This window comes from Mus caroli, unplaced genomic scaffold (assembly GCF_978045245.1).
Source record: "Mus caroli unplaced genomic scaffold, Mus_caroli_1 scaffold_5, whole genome shotgun sequence".
NCBI lineage: Eukaryota > Metazoa > Chordata > Mammalia > Rodentia > Muridae > Mus > Mus caroli.
The window spans coordinates 94,883,099-94,905,308 of NW_028227260.1; the positions used below are offsets into that span (position 1 = coordinate 94,883,099).

At 42.7% G+C, this 22,210-nt stretch overlaps 1 protein-coding gene and 1 non-coding gene across 4 annotated transcripts in view; one reads left to right on the forward strand and one right to left on the reverse strand.

The window, feature by feature from the left end:
- Pdzd4 (PDZ domain containing 4) overlaps positions 1 to 22,210 on the forward strand; it is a 30,391-nt gene that overhangs the window by 1,865 nt on the left and 6,316 nt on the right. The window lies entirely within an intron of this gene.
- Positions 13,346 to 13,410, reverse strand: LOC115030157 (small nucleolar RNA SNORD38). The gene has a single exon (XR_003835780.1). It is a non-coding gene; the product is annotated as a small nucleolar RNA SNORD38 (small nucleolar RNA).

Below are 22,210 nucleotides of genomic sequence, written 5' to 3' on the forward strand. Positions count from 1 at the left end.
GCAGGGGAGATTGTGTCAATCATAGTAGTGTAGTGGTACTGAGGTGGCCTCGGGAGCCCAGAATTTTTGCTGTGATCTTACTAGAAAGAATAGGAGGTAGTGGGCAAGAGAGGGTGGGCATGGAGGGCCAGGTTCGGGGAGGTCTTGTCCAAGCCTGCTGGCGTTTCTGGTCTTCTCTATTTGACTATGTGTGGTCTCCTGTTGTCTGCACAAAGCCAAACAGGCCACATCCGTGTTGTTTCTCCTCTCTTGTTCCTACTGTTTGAAGTTCTCACCTGTCCAATGCTACGCCTAGTGGAATAAGACTCAGAAATTAAGCCGGGTAGTGGTTGGGGAACGCCTTTAATCCCAGCACTTGGGAGCCAGAGGATTTCTGAGTTCAAGGCCAGCCTGGTCTACAGAGTGAATTCCAGGACAGCTAGGACTACAGAAAAACCCTGTCTGGAAAAACAAAAAGCAAAACAAAACAAAAAAAGAGCCAGACAGTGGTGGCGCGCGCCTTTAATCCGGGAGGCAGAGGCAGGTGGATTTCTGAGTTCGAGGCCAGCCTGGCCTACAGAGTGAGTTCCAGGACAGCCAGGGCTATACAGAGAAACCCTGTCTCAAAAAACCAACCAAACAAACAAACAAAAAAAGAATCTGAAATTACCTAGCTTGGGGTACCGACAAAATAGGTTCAGCAGAACCCATTGGATTTCAAAACTAGGACTGCCTCCATTGAGGTTTCAATGAGCAGGAAGGCTGAGGTGAGCCTAGGTAAGAGAGTCCCTGTGTTTAGCTCCCATGGTATGCTACTTTTTTAAAGTTTGGACACAAACTTTCATTTTCTTGGTTCTCCTTGACCCAATTAGAGACCAGATGTTTTTTAAAGGCAGAACTATCCTTTCAAATAAAGTAAAAACAAAAGGAATGAATATAGAAACAATATATGGAAAACAATGAGATCTATCAGATAGCCTGAATGAGTAGCTTATGGGAGATGAATACTCATATAGGCCTCAAGGAGAGTCTCCTTCAGAGCAGAAGGAATTTTTTGCTTTAAAAACCCAGGCAGTTTTCAGAATTAATGAATTCTGCTTCCTGAGATCCTTAAACATGTGTGCTTCCTCCATATTGAGTACTCTTCTCCCTGTCTCTCTCTTTGTTTCTTAAATTTATTTGCCTTTATTTTATGTGCATTGGCATCCCACCTGCTTGCATATCTATGTGACAGTGTCAGATCTTGGGGTTACAGACAGCTGTGAGGCACCCAGACCCACTACATGGGCACTAGACCTGAACCCAAGTCCTCTGGAAGAGCAGTCAGCACCCCTAACTGCTGAACCATCTGTCTAGCCCCCTCCTTGTATCTTTCAAAGTGATTTCATCCATGTATACTCATGACCTCTACAACTTGCCAGTACAGACTTTCTCACCATGACACACTAGAACGTCAAAGAAAATCATAGCTTTTAGATATCAAATTCACAGTCCATACAATATATCTTTTCAAAGAGTACATTTCAGTGCTTTTGGCTATTGTGGCTAATATTACAACGAATACTGGTATATAGATATCTGAATCCCTGCTTTCAATTCTTTTGAATAATACCTAAAAATGGAGTTGCTGGATCATATGGTAACTTACAGAAGTACAGTTACTTCTCAGTGATGGTATCATTTAACACTAACACAAGGTTCCAATTTCTCCACATGCTTGTCAACACTTGTAATTTTCTGGTAATAAAATTGCATCTTTTTGTGGATTTTTTTGTTTGTTTGTTTGCTCAGATATAGTGCTGGAGATGGAAGCCAAGGACTTGCACATGCCAGGCAAGAGCTCTACCAAGGAGCCATACCCCCACCCCCATTGTGGATTTGGCAGTTTGCATATCTATTGGCTAAATGCAGTAGAGCTTCTTTTCTCATGCTTATTGCCCATTTACATATCTGTATGCTATTATGATGGAACAGTCTAGGAAGCTTAAAGTTAGGAAGTACTTAGACTTCCAACTTTATCTTTTTTTAAAGATTGTTTTGGCTTTATTGGGTCCTTTGTTTCTTTCCATATGAATTCTGGGATCATCTTGTTTTCTGAAAATAAACTGGAATTTTGATGGGGTGGCATTAAATCAGATTGTAATTTATTGCCTGTTTATTTGGGCCAAGTCTTTATTTCAAATATTGCTTGTATTTCCTTTGTTAAATTTATGTTAGATAAAAAAATTGTTAGGATTTTTTGTTTTGTTTTGTTTTGGTTTTGATTTTTCGAGACAGGGTTTCTCTGTGTAGCCCTGGCTGTCCTGGAACTCACTCTGTAGACCAGGCTGGCCTCGAACTCAGAAATCCACCTGCCTCTGCCTCCCAAGTGCTGGGATTAAAGGTGTGTGCCACCACTGCCTGATTATGTTAGGATTTTATTATTATTTTTAATTATATATGAGCATTTTGCCTGCATGAATGTGTGTGTACATCAGGTGCCTGGTTCTCTAAAAGGTCACAGAGGGCATCAGATCCCTGGGACTGGAGGGAGGGACTAGAGGGACTTCTGAAACTACCATTACAATCATTCATGAGCCACGTGGGTGCTGAGAACTGAAATTGGGTCCTCTGCAAGAGCAGCCAATGCTCTTAACTGACAAGCCATCTCTCTAGCCCAAGTATTCTTTTTGATGCTATTGTAAATGGAATTTCATTTTAAAGCAGTGTAGCTGTATCCTAGGTTAGTCTCGAACTTACTACGTAGCAGGCTGGGCTTGAACTCATTAACAGTCCTCCTGACTCAAGTCAAGTAAATGAGCCAATATGCCAGGCTTGGAATTGTTTTCTTATATTTTTGGCTGTGAGCCTAGCCTTTAACGGCTGAGCCATCTCTCCAGCCCAGAATTGTTTTCTAAGTTTCATTTTTGTCTTTCTCATTGCCAAGGCACAGAAATGCTTATTTATTTATTAGTGGTGGAGGTAGGAAAAAGTGTTCACTTTTCTACCACAAGAAAAAGGGGTCGGGCGTGGTGGCACATGCCTTTAATCCCAGCACTTGGGAGGCAGAGGCAGTCGGATTTCTGAGTTCGAGGCAAGCCTGGTCTACAGAGTGAGTTCCAGGACACCCAGAGCTATACAGAGAAACCCTGTCTCAAAAAAAAAAAAAAAGAAAGAAAGAAAGAAAAGAAAAAGGGTACCTTTTTAAATTAATAATTTACTGTATGTATATGAGTATTTTGCCTGCTTGAATGTCTGTGTCCCATATTCATTCCTTGCTGTTCCTCTGGCCATCCATCAAATTTCCTGGAACTAGGATTACCCACAGATAGTTGTAAGCCAAAATGTGGATGCTGAGAATCAAATTTGGGTCCTCTGGAAGAGCAACAAGTACTTGGAACTGCTGAGCCATTTCTTTATCCCCTCGCCTTATTTTATTACTACTACTACTATTATTATTATTATCATTCAGGATCATATTATTAAGTAGAGGCCCCAAACTTTTGATTTTCCTGCCTTAGTATTGGAGTCCCAGGTGTGTACCATCACACTGGGCTTAGCAGGTTGAGGAAGCTCCCTTCTGTCCCTAGTTTGTTAAAAATTTTTATAATGAGAGATTGTTATTTTGATAAATGCCTTTTCTGTTCATATTGTACTGATTGTGTAAATTTGTAACCTATTTGATAAGATCTCTTACATCTTACAGGCCCTTTAGTGTAGGATGTCAGAACTTCATGCCCATGTCTATTCAGGCTGAATGGAGTGCAGGAGTAAGTATGCTTGTGAAATGTAAGATTTCCCTCTGACAAAAACGATGACTGTATGTTGAGGAAGCAAGGAAAGGTGGAAAGATTGGAAGCAGCATGTGTCTGGGACCACGCTACAAAGCATCTTCCCAGAGGTTTTCCTGATGCTTCTTCTTGCCACCCCCATTCTAAATGAGCAGACCCCCTTGTCATTGAAGTTTCTAATTAGATCCCAAATTCTACATCCTGGTCTTCCTAAACTTGTCATTCCTTCTGTGATGCTGACACATTTGGATCAACCTTTCCTGAGGGAGGGAAATCACTGGAGGGGATGAATGGAAAAGGGGTTATTGAATTTTTAAAAAAGATTTATTTATTTTATGTATATGAATATGTTGTCACTGTCTTTAGACACACCAGAAGAGGGCATCAGATCCCATTGCAGATGGTTGTGAGCCACCATGTTGCTAGGAATTGAACCTCTGGAAGAGCAGTCAGTGCTCTTAATCACTGAGCCATCTTTTCAGCCCCCCCCCCCGGGTTATTTAATTTTAACAGCTATTTTTCATACGTAGTCAATCTGCTTTGTACCATTATCCCAAGATAGTCTATCATTTTTACATACATATATATATATGTAAAAATGTGGGTGCTAAGAATCAAATTTGGGTTCTCTGGAAGAGCAACAAGTACTTTGAACTGCTGAACCATTTCTCCATCTTTTGGCATTATTATTATTATTATTATACAGAATCGTTATGAAATAGATGCCCTAAACTTTTGATCACAATATACAAAATATGTATATTGTGTGTGTGAGGATGCATGTGTGGGGATCAGAGGATAGCTTTCAGGGGTGGGTTTTTGTTTTTTTAACCATATAGGTTCTGGAATAGGTGCAGATCATCCATTGAAATAAATTGTGACAGAAACACATTAGCAGTTGTAGGAATGTAGATATACAAAACCTGTTTCACTTCACATTCCAAATACATGCAGTAACTATATGGTAATCATACCTTGGTAAACTTCAAAACTAAGAATTTTGTATTTACACAGAATATGTATGTTTCTGTTTAGCCCTGAGACCTATGGGGATATTTCCATGGTCTAATTCAGGTTGATGTGGTAATAGGTAAAAGTAGTTCTGACCCCAATTCTTACCTGTGGGCAAGTTCCTGTATGGGTGTGTGCCTCAATTTCCCCAGCTAGTATGTATGAGTGAAAGCATTTGTTTATAGTGGATAAGCTGATGGAAGCACCTTGCATATAGCTCCTTCATGGTCAACATTGGGTCCCTGGCATAGCAGAGGTAGAAGTAAGTCATTGTTGCTGCAGCCCATTCAGTTGATCCTTAGACATAGAACCCCTGTAACATCCAGTGACAGAAGACTGTCTTACTTTATTCTGAGAGTTTCTCTAGTGAGAAAGAAAAGGGAGGGGAAAAAAATAAAAACAACAGAAAAGGGCTCCAAAATTGTGAGGACATAATAGCATGCAGGGTGAGTTAGGAGAGGAACAGGGACAACAGTAGAGGCATAATTTTTTTGCACAGAAGGAACAGGCTAAGAAGTTGCAGAACTAGATGCCAAAATACTTCCTTCTCATAATGCATTCTGTCTGATCTTCACTAATGGTTGGAACAAATAACATTCTGGTTATGGCTAGCTGTGGACCTTGCCATCGATTTGCCAGGCTGACAGGAGGTGGTGGGAGATTTGGCTCTCTGCCACTAATATTTATTGTGCACAAGAAAACTGAACAAACACCCAAAGAGCATGGTTTCAGGAAGTTGTCTATTGACCTTCCTTCTTCCTGTCTGTTTCTCCGGCAGGACTACAAGGTTGTGGAGGGGCAGCTGGCCTCTGAAAAGTCAGGGGGTGGGAGAATCTCAGTCAACTATGAGTCAGCATTACCCACACTGCTGCTTTGGAGAAGAAAGAAGGTGCTGGAGCCTGGTTTAGTTTCTAAAGGAGTTTTTGTGGAGGAGTCTTGTTTGTCTCTGTTTCTCAGGGCATGACCCCCTCCACCCCAGGTTTATCCCCTCTGAGGCCTCTGAGGCCTCAGGCAAGACTCCACCCCCACCAGAGTAAGATCCTTGTTCAAATGTAAATCCAGATTAAGGGATGTAGGGGTGAGTGGTGGTGGGACTGGCTGTTTTTGGAGTCTTCATTTCCTTCTCACAAACTGGGAGTGAAGTTGCTTTCCTGATGATGTGAGGGCTTCAGATAGGAATTTGGAGAAGATCAGTGAAAGCCTCAAGTTTTGTCAGTATCAGAAGGAAGTGTTAAGACCTCACCACAGACCTATTAAATCTCAAAACCAGGCCTTAAGAGGCACAATCTATTCTGTGCCATGTGCAGCTGGCTCTCTTTCTACCACCCACATTCCTTTGGAACATTTAAGCAACCCTGAAGTTACCACTTCCCCAGCTACTCAAAAATGTCTCGCAGGTGCTTCCTGCCCTGGAAAGATAAGTGGAAAGGATGGGCCCAGAGAGATTAGGAGTGGTGAGCAGCCAGACCCTTTCCCAGGTTGGCAGATGTGGGTGGAATGTGTGCTGTGTCCGTAGTAGAAATTAAGGCATTTCATAGCTACCGGTGGAGTAATTCACTTAGGCAAGGGTCAGCTTCTGTTACTATAAGAAAGAAAGTGCACCTTATGCCAGGTGTAATGGTACACATAGCCCAAGATTAAGGAAGCAGAGGCAGGAGGCTGGCCTGCCTGGGTTTTATGGCAAGACCCTGTCACAAAGTGCACCTTATAAGAGAGGTCAGCAGCCACTCCTTTGACTGTGTAATGAAGTTGGGCATCTCCAGCCTTGGAATACAGTGGGGTAGAAGTGAGGACATTGTCATCAATATGGCTGGCATTCTTGCCAAAATGATTAACCCGCAGGGCGTGGTGGCGCCTTTAATCCCAGCACTCGAGAGGCAGAAGCAGGCGGATTTTGAGGCCAGCCTGGTCTACAAAGTGAGTTCCAGGACAGCCAGGGCTATAGAGAGAAAACCTGTCTCGGGAAAAAAAAAACAAAAACAAAAAACAAAAAAAACCCACAAAAATCAAAATGACTAACTCGAGTCTCATCACAGAGAACAAGTCAGCAAGTGTAGATTTTGGGATATTTAGGACTCTGCCAAAAGCCCCGTATCATGAAAGGTGAAAAAGAAAAACTGGATAGGTTGTTTTTGACTAAAGTAGATAAGGGTCAAAAGTGATGTACGTTCCCTAATTTGATTCATGATTAGAAGAAGTTATAAGGGTACAATTGGAGATTCAGAAGTGCCAGGTGGGATCTGTGGTAAACTACATGATAAGGTGAATGGAGTGGTAGTTTGGGGTTTTCAAATGCTTCCGAAAATATGTAAGTGAGAGCAGGTGTGCATTCTGGGAAGCTCTGAGTAAAGGAAACATGCAGCTGTTTATCCTTGGAAATGGACAGTTTTTGAAACACAAGTTGGGAAAACATAAACGGGAACTTCTGTTGGGCCACTGTGGGGGATAAACTCAGAATGTTGAAGACTCACTGTGTTTCCTTGGGGTTTCTTTCCACTCTGTTGATCTCTTCTCTGTCCCAGTAACATGTGTGAGCCTAGGAAGCTGCTTCCAAGGTATCTCCAGTAACCAGAACTGATTGATAGTCCATGGAAACTGGGGGCTAACTTCCAGTTTCTTTTCTTCCCCAGCCTCAGAGTTCTCATCTGAAGAATGGGGAGGGCAGACTGATTCTAGGTTCCCTAGAAATAATGTACTTTCACCAGCTACCCCTTGGGTTATCAAGCCATATAGGAAGTCTCAGACCTTGCAAGATATCCCAACCTCTTTTGGCCCCACCTCTCCCTTGTGTTTCTGGAGACCCCGCACTAGGAGGAAGGCCACCCAGCCCAGTACGCAAGAAGGCCAGGCCAAACAATGCACAACGCAGTAGGTATCCTTAGGTAGGGCCTTACTCTCTGGTGAATGACCGGTACTGGAGGCCTCCTTGTGCCTGCCTCTGCCTTTACATCTATCTCGCCGTCGCCGCCGCTGCTGCTGCCACGCTCCCTTTGTCTGCAGCTTCGGATTCAGAAGGCGGGGCGCGTACTCCTCAGGCCTCCGCTCATCTGCTGCTGCCTCGTGGCCCCGCCTTCTCAGGGTCTTGGTTCCTAGTCATTCCCCACCTTTGGCTTTAGGAATTTTTTCCTTCAGTAACCATTATCAGCATTAATCCCCACCCCACAAAGTGCCCCTCCACCCACCACCAAAACACCCAAACCAAAACATTCAAAAGCAAAGGGAGCAGGTGCCTTGAGTTGTCCTCCTCCACCTGAAAAAGCTTCCAAAGAAGGTGATGCCTACTCAGACTGAGCTTTATGCTCTGTCTCACTCAGGGCAGTTTCTTCTCCATCTATCTTGTCCCCTCCCAAGTCTGGTTTCTTGTCCTTGGTTGTCTCTTTCCAACAAATCAATGTCAAAGGACTCCATTCTTTTTTCCTTCTTATGATCGCCTCCTTATGATCTCAAATCAAGAACCATTCATAATTAAAACAGCTAGGTGTAGTGATGCTGGCCTTTAATCCCAGCACTCTTAAGTTTTTGGCCAGACTGTTCTACATAGTGAATTCCAGGACAGCCAGAGGTGTATATATAGTGAGAGCCTGTCTCAAAAAATGAACCTCAGCAACAATGCTTACAGGATATTCAAGTTGCTGGCTCTTGTTCTATAACTATAGGTGTAATGGAGCATCGGAGACACTTAGGGGTCTCAGGACTTTCAAGCTGCAGTGAAGGAAACAACTTAGCCTATAATCTTAATACTTAGATGATAAAGGAAAGAGAAACAGGAGTTTAAAGATAATATCCGCTACAAAGAGAATATGTGATAGGCAAGATCTTGTCTGAAAAGGAAGCAAGGATTTCCATTTCCAGTTAGGTCTCAACCCTAGAGTGTCCCTCAGCCTTCCTTTCTTTTGTAAGGACATCCCTGGTCTCTGTGGATATCAGCAATAGCTTTCACTTTTATTGTGGTAAAATACACATAATGTAAAATGTGCTATTAGTGACTTTTCATCTATTCACAATGTTCAACCACTAGCACTGTCATTTCAGAGCGTGTTCATTACCTCCAAAGAAAACAGACCCATTAAACTGCCACTTCTCACTCACCTTCCTTTAGCTCCTGGCAACCATTACAGTTTTCTGTCCCCATGGATTTAACTGATGGAGATGTTCCATTTCAACATAAAAGGCACATATTGTATTGTATGCCGTACAATATGTGTCTTTTGCTTAATATAAGCCATTTTTAAGGTCCATCCATGTTTGGGCACATCTCAGCAGTTCATTTTCCATTTTGTGGTAGAATAATAATCCACTTTACATGGATCACAACATATTCATCTGTTGTTCCTATGTACTCAGGGGACCCCAGCTGTCTTAGAGTCACATGTCCATTTGCCATGTAGTGTTGGATATAACTGTCTGTCCTGTCCCATCAATTTCCAATTGTACTGTTTTTTTTTAAGATTTATTTATTATATGTAAGTACACCATAGCTGTCTTCAGACACTCCAGAAAAGGCCGTCAGATCTCGTTACGGATGGTTGTGAGCAACCATGTGGTTGCTGGGATTCGAACTCCAGACCTTCGGAAGAGCAGTCGGGTGCCTTACCCACTGAGCCATCTCACCAGCCCCTGTTTTGTTTTTTTGAAACAGGATTTCCCTGTGGCTGTCTTGGAACTCACTCTGTAGATCTCAAACTTAGAGATCTGCCTGCCTCCCAGATTCCTGGGATTAAAGGTGTGGACCACCACTGCCTGGCCAAATTATACTCTTGAACACGGGGGTGGGGCACTGTGTTCCAAGCCCTCTGTCCCACAGAGAAGTAGTTGCCACTGGTCTTTGCCTTACTTTTCAACTTTTTTAGTCTAGGGTGGGAGCAGAACTCCTCTCCATCTTCCAGGGGGAGTTTCCAGGAATCACCAGTGCTTTGCCCCTGGGACTATGGGCTACTCTCCACAAGATGCCCAGTCTGGGTGCCTCTGACAGAACACTGAAGTAGGTACACATCTAGGACCCTACTTTCCTCACTTATTCTCTATTCACAAAGCAGCCACCCACTCATTATCTCAGCATTGGGAAGGTGGAGACAGGAGACAAGTTCAAGGGTTCAAGGCTAGCCTGGACTACTGAGACCCTCTCTGAAAATTAAAAAAAAAAAAAAAAACCAAACAGCTCTAGGTAATTTAAATGTGAAATAAAATAATAGTATTGCATTATGCAGGTGGCTGTATAGCATTATGGATTGTCTAAACATTTCTTGGTTGTGTATTTAAATTAAAAAAAACTCTTTAGATTAAAAAAGTTATCATTTTTTGAGACAGGGTCTCACTGTGTACTTCTGACTGGCCTGGTTCTTACTATGTGAATCAGGCTGCCTTTGAACTTACAGAGATCTGCCTGTCTCTACCTTCCAAATGCTTAAACTAAATGCATGTGCCACTATGTTCAACTCGGTTGTATATTTAAAAAGTACTTTTGTGTTAGATATATTCTACCATAATAATAACACTGATGCAAATATTATTGCAATTAAATTTGAATAATAGTTGCCTTTACTCAAAGGCCTTTCGAGTTACTTTACAAAAGGTTGACTATTTTATACTTTGAGATAAAATCCTATTGACTGTGTGTTTGGAGAGGATACTAAATCAGGTTGGAATGAGGAGTGCCTAGTGCCATGATGTCTTGAGGTGGCCACTGTGCTTGGAATCCCTGAGGCCAAGGGTTCTGTCTTAGTCAGGGTTTCTATTCCTGCACAAACACCATGACCAAGAAGCAAGTTGGGGAGGAAAGAGTTTATTTAGCTTACACTTCCATATTGCTGTTCATCACCAAAGGAAGTCAGGACTGGAACTCAAGCAGGTCAGAAAGCAGGAGCTGATGCAGAGGCCATGGAGGGATGTTCTTTACTGGCTTGCCTCCCCTGGCTTGCTCAGCCTGCTCTCTTATAGAACCAAGACTACCAGCCCAGAGATGGTCCCACCCACAAGGGGCCTTTCCCCCTTGATCACTAATTGAGGAAATGTCTTACAGTTGGATCTCATGGAGGCATTTCCTCAACTGAAGCTCCTTTCTCTGTGATAACTCCAGCTGTGTCAAGTTGACACAAAACTAGCCAGTATAGGTTCCAAACTCAGCAACAAATTGGGAAATGAGTAGTCTTGAATGCTGAAGGGTCTGTCATCCACTGGTGTTTCTTATGTGGCAATTGCTGGGAACTAAAGTAATAATCTTAAGATGTTCTGTATCCTCTGTGTATTGCTTTGAGTTCTTCTATTGTTTCAAAAAAGATGTGACTGTGCACAAAAACAATGGTGTTAGGGTAGGATGAAGGAGCAACTGGTGTGAACAACCTTGGGACTTGTATTTGACGAAAATAGCATAAACTATGGCCAGTGCAGACTAAGGCCAACAAAGGCCTTGGGGAATGCCAGCAATGAACTGTATTGGCAACTGGAGTGGATTTAGAAGTATAGGAAGTGTTGGGAGGTAAAGTATTTTTCTGGATTGTTATAAAGTAGGTAGAGATTGTATTTAATAAAGGAAACAATTTTGTTTTCTGACAATAGTTTCCTTTAGCAAGTGCCACTTTTCTATTACTGAAAACCAGTCCATTCCTTTAACATTGTTCTAAAGGAGAGGCAGGGTTGCATTTAAAGAAGTACTTTTTTTTATCGCCCACATCCCCCAGTAATGGAGATGCTAGTGGGCAGTCACTCTGCTAAACTCCACTACCAGTCCAGAAACTTTTTGGTGTTTGATTTTTTTTCTTTCAGACAGAATCTCATTATTTCAGGCTGCCATCAAACTCATTATTTTAGCCTTGAATGCTGGGACTAAAAGTCGTGGGCCATGACAACCCAGCTAGGTTTGAAGTCTTGATCCTCCTTCTACTTCCTAAGTACTGGCAGTTAGTGGTTTGAGTCACCATACCTGGCTCAGAAGCAATTTCTTTAATTTTATTTTTAAAATTAGCACATATAGTATTAGCTTTCATTACAGAATTTTCAAACAATTCGATGTTGTTGATTCTCTTTTCTCCACATTCTCCCCATCTTCTTGGCCTTTCTAACATGTGTACTGTTCTGCTTTCATCATTGTGTGCTACTGCCCTCTTCTTTAACACTTTGTTTACCCCTTATATGTCCCATCCTTTCTTTTATCTCTTGGTGTTCTCTCTCTCTCTCTCTCTCTCTCTCTCTCTCTCTCTCTCTCTCTCTCTCTCTCTCTCTCTTTTTGTTGGTGCCCTCAGAAAAGTCCTAGAGAGCTGCTGGTCTTCAGTCCACATTGGAAGTTTGAAGAAGTAGGTCATAATGCCAGCAAAGGAGTGTCTCTACATCAGGATAGATAAACTTGCCAGTGAATGTGAGAGCAATCAGGCAGCAAGGAAGAAACCTCCTTTGTTTTGTCACTAATTGGTATGGCTTAGGTTTAGGATAAATCTTCCAGTGTCAAATGATCTATCCAGATGTAGTCAAGTTAACAACCAAAACTAGCCATTATACCTAATGAACCATCTCCCAGCCTCCACGTTTTTTAATTTATGTTTTTTTTTGTGGTGTAAGCAGTGTGTGTGTTGCACATACATGTGTGTTTGTGCTTGTTTGCATGCATGTGGAGGCCCGAGAAGGACACCATCATTCTTCTATCATTCTTCAACTCTCAGTGAACCAGCCAATGAGCTTCTAGTATCTACCTCCCTCATTTCCCCAGTTCTGGGACTACAGACACATGCTATCACTGCCAGCTTTTACATGGGTACTGGTCATTTGAGCTCAGAACCATCTCTCTAGCTTTCTGCTTTCCTTTATCTTGGGAGGGGGGTGGTTCTGGTTCTCCTCCACCTCCTTTCTCCCTCCCCTGCCATCCCATGAACCTCAAGCTGGACTCTATAACACGGAAGATAACCTTAAACTCTTGATGCTTTTGCTTCCACCCCCATTACAGGGATTATGTGCCTGGCCTTCCACCTTGTTTTTTTTGTGTTTTTTTTTTTTGGTTGTTTGTTTGTTTCAAATTTTTTTGTGTGTGAGTGTTTTGTCTATATGTCTATCTGTGTACTGCATGTATACAGTGTCTGTGGAGGCCAGAAGTGGATGTTGAATCCCCTGGGACAGGAATTTCAGATGGTTGTCAATTTCCATGTGGGTTCTGAGAATTGAATCCAGGTCCTCTGGAAGAACACTGTTGTTTTTTTGTATTTTTGTTTTGTTTTCAATCAGTTCATAACCACTGAGCAATCTAGCCCACACCTCTAGCCCTCCACCTTGGTTTTTGAGACAGGGTTTTATCTGGCTTTGATATTCAACTGTTGATTTAACTATGCTGCTTGGCCAGTGAACCCCAGGCCAGCCTCTTGTCTCACCTCCTCATCTCTGGGATTACAAGTATACACCCTTCAGCATTTTTCTTCTTTCTCTCTCTTCCTCTTTGTCTCTCTGTGTCTGTCTCTGTCTACCACCAATCCCGCTGAGTGAGAGCTTTGCTATACAGCCCTGGCACTTGAGATACATAGACCAGAGTGACTTTAAACTTATAGCAGTCAACTTGCCTCTTCATCTGAACTGCCCACATTTTTCTTTTTTCTTTTTTTAAACTGTCTCCTCAGATACACTTCATCCTCACTTAGAGGTCAGCAGCAGAACTGGCACATTTTTCATAAAATGTGTTTTTTTAGGGTTTTTTATTGTGATAAAAAGGAAAATAGTTTATTCCAACTTACACTTTCACATCACAGTCTATCATCAAAGCAAGTCAGGACAGGAACCTGGAGGCAGGAACTGAAGCTGAGGCCAGGGAGGGGTGCTGCTTAATGGCTTGTTTCCCATGGTTTTCTTTTTTGTTTGTTTTGTTTCAAGACAGGGTTTCTCTGTGTAGCCCTGGCTGTCCTGGAACTCACTCTGTAGACCAGGCAGACCTTGAACTCAGAAATCTGCCTGCCTCTGCCTCCCAAGTGCTGGGATTAAAGGCATGTGCTACTACTGTCCAGCCTCCCATGGCTTTTTAAATCTACTTTCTTGTCATGCCAAGAACTACCAGTCTAGGGGTATCATTGTCCCCTGTGGGATGGGCCTACTTGCATCAATCATAAGTGAAAAAAAAACGTGCCACAGGCTTGCTTAAAGACCAATCCGGGGGGCTGGTGAGATGGCTCAGTGGGTAAGAGCACCGACTGCTCTCCCGAAGGTCTTGAGCTCAAATCCCAGCAACCACCTGGTGGCTCACAAACATCCATAACAAGATCTGACTCCCTCTTCTGGAGTGACTAAAGACAGCTACAGTGTACTCACATATAATAAAATAAAATAAATAAATCTTTAAAAAAAAAGACCAATCTGGTAAATGATTTCAGCTTCTGTCATGTTGACATTCAAATTAGCAGCACAGTATTCTAGTGATTGAACTTATGTGGCAAGCACTTTCAGACTGAGCAATCTCCCCAGCCTTTGTGGCCCATCCCTATGAGGCATGTTGTGTAGGCCTTTATCTCGAATAATTTTACAGATAATATCTTGCATAATTTTGGAGGTTCTTTACTGTGCTCCATTCAAGTGTCCATTCAAGCCACTTGCCTTCCTGTTTCTAGGACATAGTGCAGATCCCATAACAGTTTGGGTGACAGACAGGTTAGTTGTTTTAACAATGGAACGTTACTTCCTGAGCTTGCATGATGTTGCAGAATAAGAGGTAAGAAGTGACAAGCAAGTGTTGAAGAGGGATTCTGTATAAGTGATTTTTATGTAGGTTTTCCATTGCTGATGCCTTTAAGAAGTTAGATGTGACTCAGACAGTGGTGTGTACCTTTAACCATAGAACTTGATAGAGGCAGGAAGATGAAAACGATTTTTAGGCTAGCCTTTGCTACAGAGTTAAGAGACCAGCCTAGGTGCTGGAGAGATGGCTCAGCGGTTAAGAGCACTGACTGCACTGGGCAGTGGTGGCGCACACCTTTAATCCCAGCACTTGGGAGGCAAAGACAGATGAATTTCTGAGTTCCAAGCCAGCCTGGTCTACAGAGTGAGTTCCAGGACAGCCAGGGCTATACAGAGAAACTCTGTCTCGAAAAACCAAAAAAGAATACTAACTGCTCTTTCAGAGGTCCCGAGTTCAATTCCCAGCAACCACATGGTGGCTTATAACCATCTGTAATGGGATCTGATGCGTTCTTCTGGTGTGTCTGAAGACAGCTACAATGTACTCATATAAATAAAAATTATCTTTAAAAAAAATTAAAAAAAGAGACCAGCCTAAGTAATTTAGTGAGATTATGTCTTAACTCCCCTGCAAAAAGAAACACATGCTCTTCCAGAAATTCGCACACTTGCTGTCTGTGTATTGTGCCTCCTCTGCCAATGACCAACTTGATTGGGTGCTGTGACCAGGATATAAATGCTTAGTCTAGATCACGCATGTTCTAGTCTAGAATGTGGAATACATACATTCTCTCCGTGCTTTGGTGTCTCTGTCCCAAGGATCCTAACAGGTATCCTTCTTATCTAGTACTGGACTGGTTTGGGTGGGCCCTTCTTTCCCCTGATAGCTTTGCTGCTGCCCTTTGATATCCTTTGCTAAGTAGCTACTGAGTTTTGTTTTATTATTGCTGTGTCTTATGCAGCCTCTTGTCTCTACTGCTGTTCCCCCAGTTTTCATCTTTGGAGTATTCTCTCTCTCTCTCTCTTTTTAAAGATTTATTTATTTTATTTATATGAGTACACTGTAGCTGTCTTCAGACACACCAGAAGAGGGCATCAGATCCCATTACAGATGGTTGTGAGCCACCATGTGGTTGCTGGGAATTGAACTCAGGACCTCTGGAAGAGTAGCCAGTGCTTTTAACAGCTTAGCTATCTCTCTAGCCCTATCCTCTTTTTCCTATACCCCATATATACTGTTTACTTATCCCCAGGGCAGGGTGTTTACCTTGCCCCAATTATATCTCTGGTCTATTTTGATTTGTTTGGTGGAGCTTGTATTGGGTGATAGCAACAGATATGTGAGTGCAGAGAGCATCCTGGGTGTCTTACAGTTAAGTTCCAGCATTTGAATTGTCTTAGTTAGGGTTTTACTGCTGTGAAGAGACACCATGACCACAGCAACTCTTATAAAGGAAAACATTTAATTTGGGGCTGCCTTACAGTTCCAAGGTTTAGTCCGTTATTGTCATGGCAAGAAACATGGTGGCAGGGAGGCAGATAGGGTGCTGAAGAAGGAGCTGATCTACATCTTGATCTGCAGGCAGCAGAAGGAGGCTGTTCTACTAGGCCTAGTGTGATCGTATGAGACCCCAAAGCCTGCCCGTACAGTGACACTTCCTCTCACAAGGCCACACATATTCCAACAAGCTCACACCCCCTAATAGTGCCACTCCTTATGAGCCAAGCATTCAAGCACATGAGCTTATGGGGCCCACCTATTTAAACCATCACATGGATACTGTTGCCTATGAGGCCAAAGGGGAGGCTGGTGGAAGCACACCTGGATTCATTCTTTCGTTTTCTTTCTTTCTTTCTTTCTTTCTTTCTTTCTTTCTTTCTTTCTTTCTTTCTTTCTTTCTTTCTTTCTTTCTTTCTCTTCCTTCCTTCCTTCCTTCCTTCCTTCCTTCCTTTTTTAAAGATTTATTTATTTATATGAGTACACTGTAGCTGCCTTCAGACACACTAGAAGAGGGCATCAGATGGTTGTAAGCCACCATGTGGTTGCTGGAAATTGAACTCAGGACCTATGGAAGAGTAGTCAGTACTCTTAACCACTGAGCTATCTCTCCAGCCCCAGGACTAGATTTCTATGCTATTTTTGCTCCGACCCTGGAAAGCTACACTCCTAGGCCTGAATACTTTCTACAGAATGGTACTCTGAAGATCAGAAATGCCTCATACCAGTTGGGAACCAGGCAGAATTCCATGCAGAAGAGCCGCTGTCATCTCTGGCCATGTCTTTGCACTACTTTGCACAATGTCTCATGCATTTCCCTCTTACTAGGAGCCTTTACCTGTTCACTCTAAAAGAACTTCTTTTTGTCAGTTTTTCTCTCTCCTATCTACCTACCTTCACTAGTTCTTAAGAATCACTATGACCTGATGAAGAAAGGGGAATAGAGTCCAGTGGGTATGACCACCACTTGGGCCAGGAGAGTTCTCTGGCCCGTCCCTCTGATGGCTCCTTTTCTAAGGCGGTAAGACTGTGTGTTCCCAGCCCCCACATGCCTGCCCTACAAGCTCTTCCCAGTGCCTGGTTCTGGTTTCCATAGTAACGCTGCTGCTGGGTAACTTAATGATTCCAGGGAAAAAGGCATTCCTGCAGTTCTGTGTTACCTGAATACAACCCTGTGCGTGTGCTTGTCTTTCTGCCCTAGGATTTTCAGGGTAACTTCTTCCACACTGAAATCCCCAGATCATCTCTAACATCTGCTTCTTTGTTTCCGCTTGAGTAGTGATAAGCTGGCAGATATTACAAAACAAAACTAAGAAGTGAACTGGAACACTTGCTGATTTCTGTGGTATATCCTTTACTAAAGCCAATTTCAAGCCACTACTATGAGCTACCACTGAGCAGGGTGAAGAAATGTACAGCCACATACCATCAAGTATTTACTTCCAGACATACAGAATGGAAATGATGCCAAGCACACAGATGACAGCAAAGTGTAGGAAAGTGATTAGAGAGCCAGAAGTTTTTTTAGTCTTTATTGCTTTTGTTTTTGTTTTTTGGCTTTTGTTTTGTTGGTTTTTTTTTTTTTTTTTGAGACAGGGTTTCTCTGTGTAGCCCTGGCTGTCCTGGAACTCACTCTGTAGACGAGGCTGGCCTTGAACTCAGAAATCTGCCTGCCTCTGCCTCCCAAGTGCTGGGATTAAAGGCATGTGCCACCACAGCCCGGCTGCTTTTGTTTTTAATTCCAGTCATTCAGTTACAAGTTTCTCAGTCACAATGCTGATATTAAAGCCTGTGTTTAACAGCTAGCTGGCTCTGGCCATTGCTGTGAAGACCATTCCTCATATGGCAAAGGCCTTTCCCAACACTTCTTGGCTGATGTCCAGCTGGTGTCCTGTGCTTAGCCCTTTCCTAGCCTGCCTGCTATGACCTCTACAGTAGTGGATGCAGTGCTTCTCTGACCTTCCCCTATCTTCCTCTCTATTTTCCCATCCCCTACCCCCTTTTTTGAGTCAGGATCTCATGTAGCCTAGACTAATCTCTAATCCCCCATATAAAGGAAGCTAACCTTAAAGTCATGACTCCTCTGCCTCCTGAGTGCTCTGTGCCACAAGACCTAGCTCCATGTATTTTTTTTAAAATACTTTCCTAGAAAACATTTTCCTGGGGGCTGGACAGATGGCTGACTGCTCTTCCAGAGGTTCTGAATTCAATTCCCAGCACCTACATGGTGGCTCACAACCATCTGTAACGGGATCCCATGCCCTCCACTGGTGTGTCTGAAGACAGCGACAGTGTACTCATATACATAAAATAAATAAATCTTAAAAGAAAAGAAAATGTTTTTCCTGAAAGAAGTGGTTTCCCTTGAAGATGTTTCAATAATTCTACTTAAAGAAAGACTTATCTAGTGGGATAACTATAGATTACACAGATACACAAGAAATACCCTAAAATAGACCTTTGCTATACTCTTTATATCAAAAATCTGGAAAAGTCTTCTTGCTATATAGTAGGATCTAGGCCAGTAGGGTTTAAAGGACCTACCACTACCTTATTATACACATAAAGAAAAGACTGGGAGTATGGCTGCAGGGCCACAGCATAACATACATCCCTGAGAGCTCTAGAAATTTTGATTTTCTATAGTTTTAAAATGTTCCACAATAGACTGGTGCCTCTATTGGAAGTGGAAGTTTTGTTGTTGTTTTAAGCTTTGGGGTTTTTTTTTTGAGGACCTCATGTATCATGTAGCCCGGGTTGAAATTCAACTCTTGATCTTCCTGCTTTCACCTCCCAAATGTTGGAATTATAGGTATGACCCACAATAAAAATGGATGTTTTTATAAATTGCATTTTAGAACATGAAAATTCAGGGTACTCAAAAAGAATCCAGGCATGATACAACATACCTTTAATCCCAACACTTGGGAAGAAGAGGCAGGCAGATCTTTGTGAGTTCAAGGCTAGTCTGGTCTACAGAGTGAGTTCCAAGATAGCTAGGGCTACATAGAGAAACTCTGTCTCAAAACAGAAACAAAGAAACAAACAAACAACAACAAAAAGTTCAGGGGAGAAAGGAGACAGAGGAAACAAATTTACCTACAATGACATCATAAAATAGCATAGGGAAGAAGCCTTGAATGTTGAAGAGTGAAATAGAGCGAGGGGAATGAATATAGTAAAAGATCAATTGCTACATGAAGGGCAGTACTCTGATATACAATAACAGAACAGATTTAATTTGATGACACTACTATAGAACAATGTTGATAGAGATCTTGGCATCTGAAGATGTGAATACTGAATGTAAAAAAGTTATTAGATTATTCAAGGAGTTAGCATAGCCTATGGATGAGTGGATAAGGGATATGACCAATATTGGTTCTAATGCGTACCATGCTAATATAGGTCAAGTTATAGCTAGAGGTCTCTAATATCAATTCAGGAAATATGGTCATTTGTGAAGAGACTAACTGTGATCAAGCTGCTAAAGGTTTCAGATCTCAAAATGTACAGTGCTTTATGGGAGAATTTGGTTATTTGCATCAAAATTATGAACAAGGCATTTCTTTTTTTAAAGATTTATTTATTTAATGCATATGTGTACACTGTAGCTGTCTTCAGACACACCAGTGGAGGGCATCGGGTCCCATTACAGATGGTTGTCAGCCACCATGTGGGTGCTGGGAATTGAACTCAGGACCTCTGGAAGAGCAGTCAGTGCTCTTAACTACTGAGCCATCACTCCAACCCAAGGCATTTCTAAAAGCAGTAATTTTTCTAAATATAAACCAGAAAGAAGGCCTAGGCTTCCAGGGGTGTACAGGTGATGAGGCAAGAGTTGCCACTGGAGTAATGAATATAGATCCAAAGGAAATTACCCAAGATAATTTCTTAAGTTTATAATTTCCCAATACACAGAGCATAATTAACGGCTTAAAACAGAAGGGGGGAAATATAGTAAGAATTTGTTTTCTTTAAAAAACACAGAAATAGGTATGTGTGTTCGTTTTAATCCCAGATGTGGGGATATGGGGTGTTGCCTGTGCCCTGGACTGTTCACTGCCCCACCTTGGGGGTTGGAGGTGAGATGGCGCAGAGTCATCGATACAGACTCCAGGAGCAAGTGGAAGGTATTAAAGGAGCTTGCAGCAGTGGGCTGCTTCAGGTTGTCCATAGCAGCTGACTATGATTTACCTTCTGCTCTAGCAGGGGCATGGTTTTGCCAGTTGCAGATAGTTCCTGCAATTGTGTGACATTTGGAATTCTGAGAATTTTTCAGAGGGTATATAAATGGTAGAGACCTAATAGGTAGGTTGTTGGTTGGTTGTTGTTGGTCCTGATTTGTTAAGTAAAGAAGAAACAACAAGAAGAAATCAGATATCCTGATGGCGAAGATCAAATTTGCCCCAAGGAACTTGATGCCCTCAGTCAGCAGGAAGTAGTCTAATGATGATGTCGCCCCCTTTCCAGACACTGACTTTAGTCAGGGATCTCTATCTTTTCCTCTTTATCCTTTTCCCCCCTAATCTAGTGTTATGGAGTTGAAAGGGCAGAAGAAAGAAGAAATAGACAGGTGCTGATGCAGTGAGGGTCTTTGCAGATATTGGGGCAACTAGGCAAAGCAGGGGGCTTAAAACTGCATTTTCTACAACTGCATGTAGCCACAGTCATAGCAAGGGGGTCATCTCTAATCCTTCCCAAGTGCTTTCTTCCTTGTTCAGTATCCTAAGAAAACTAGCCTTCTCACTTGTTTGGTTTTTCTTCCCTCCCTCTTCCTTCTTTTTTCTATGTCTGACAGGTTTTCTTGTAACCTATGCTGGTTTGTTATGTAGCTTAGGATGACTTTGAACTCCTTCTGAGGTCTTGTATTAAAGCCATAAGCCACCATACCTAGCTCTTCCCCACCCCACCCCCGGGAGGGAGAATAGGGGAGTATGTCAGGCTGACCTCAAATTCACAGTGATCCTCTCTAGCCTCCTAAGTGTCAGCTCTGTTTTTGGCCCATCACTTTCTTTGCACCAACTCAAGGATTTCTGCCTACCTTCCTTCTAGGTCGGGGGGGGGGGTTGCTGGCTCCATGCTCATCCCAGTGGGGACCAATGGGTGTGCTCTTGCTCAGTCCAGAATGTTTTCCAGTAACTGCCATCTCTAGACACTGCTTCCTGCATTTTTTTGCTGGACTTTGACAAGTACCCTGAATTCTGGTGGTATCTGTTTTTTATGTCTTCTTTCTTTCTTTTCTTTTTTTTTTTTTTCCTTTTTTTTTTTTTTGTCAATTTCCAAGGAAGACCTAAGGAGTAAAGCAAACTGCTCTAGAACTTAACAGATTTTGCTTGGGCTGAGGTCAGCCTTTTACCAAGGGACACTTGCTTGACACCCAGCTGAGACTGCTTGTCTGCTTGCCCACTCAGTAATGGGCTTTTTCCTTTCTCACCCAGGGTCTCAGCCTGCTTCTGTCTGAAAGACACCCCCCATGCCCCATCATTCTGCTCTTCCCAGTCCTGCTTCTGCCTCAGGCATCCTCACTGTATAGGCACTGTGCAAGCTCTACTTGACTCAATTTGTTCACCTGGCTGAGCCTCACTTTTCTCATCTGCTCAACAGAAGCAATACCTGTGTGTGTCTCCCTTAAATTTGCCAGGGCTATGGATTTGGTAAGGACTCACTTTAAGGGGCCTTGCCTGCAACCTGGTGTATTGTGTTGGCCACCATTTGGCACCTTTTAAAGGACACTTTGCAATTCTAGACCTTTTTAGTGTCAGGAGACCTTCTTCTCTTCAGCAAGTCAGTTGTCATCAAAAGGAACAGCCTTGTACATTTTACTCTTTTCTCCATTATCCCTTCCCTGTGTTTGTTGCTTTGTTCAACTCAGTCATCCTCTGGCACCAGGGTTGGGTAGTACAAATTGACAGTCACTGAGGTTGGCTAGTTTGTCTCAGTTATTATTAAGGAACTTTGCAGCGCAGTCTTCTAGTTGTCTCTGGCCTCAGTGCGGCCTGAAGAGAGGAAGATCCTATGGGAGGATCAAGGAGCTCCGGATGGTTCTTGGTGGAGGAGGGACTGCAAATATTTCAAGGTGATAATAGAACTTTCACACTCTGTACAGATACTCAGTCGCCTGGCTTTGAGGGAATTTCAGCAACACACAGACAGAACTCTGGGTTGAAGGCTGATAAATGGGGTCTGCCTGGGAAGGAGGGCACTAAGGGTAGCCAGGGCTGTGGGTGGAGAGCACATTTCTTGGTTGAACAGGTCTGGGTGCTGGTTAGCAACTTAGGGTCCTGCTGGACTTCACTTCCAGAGGGGAGAA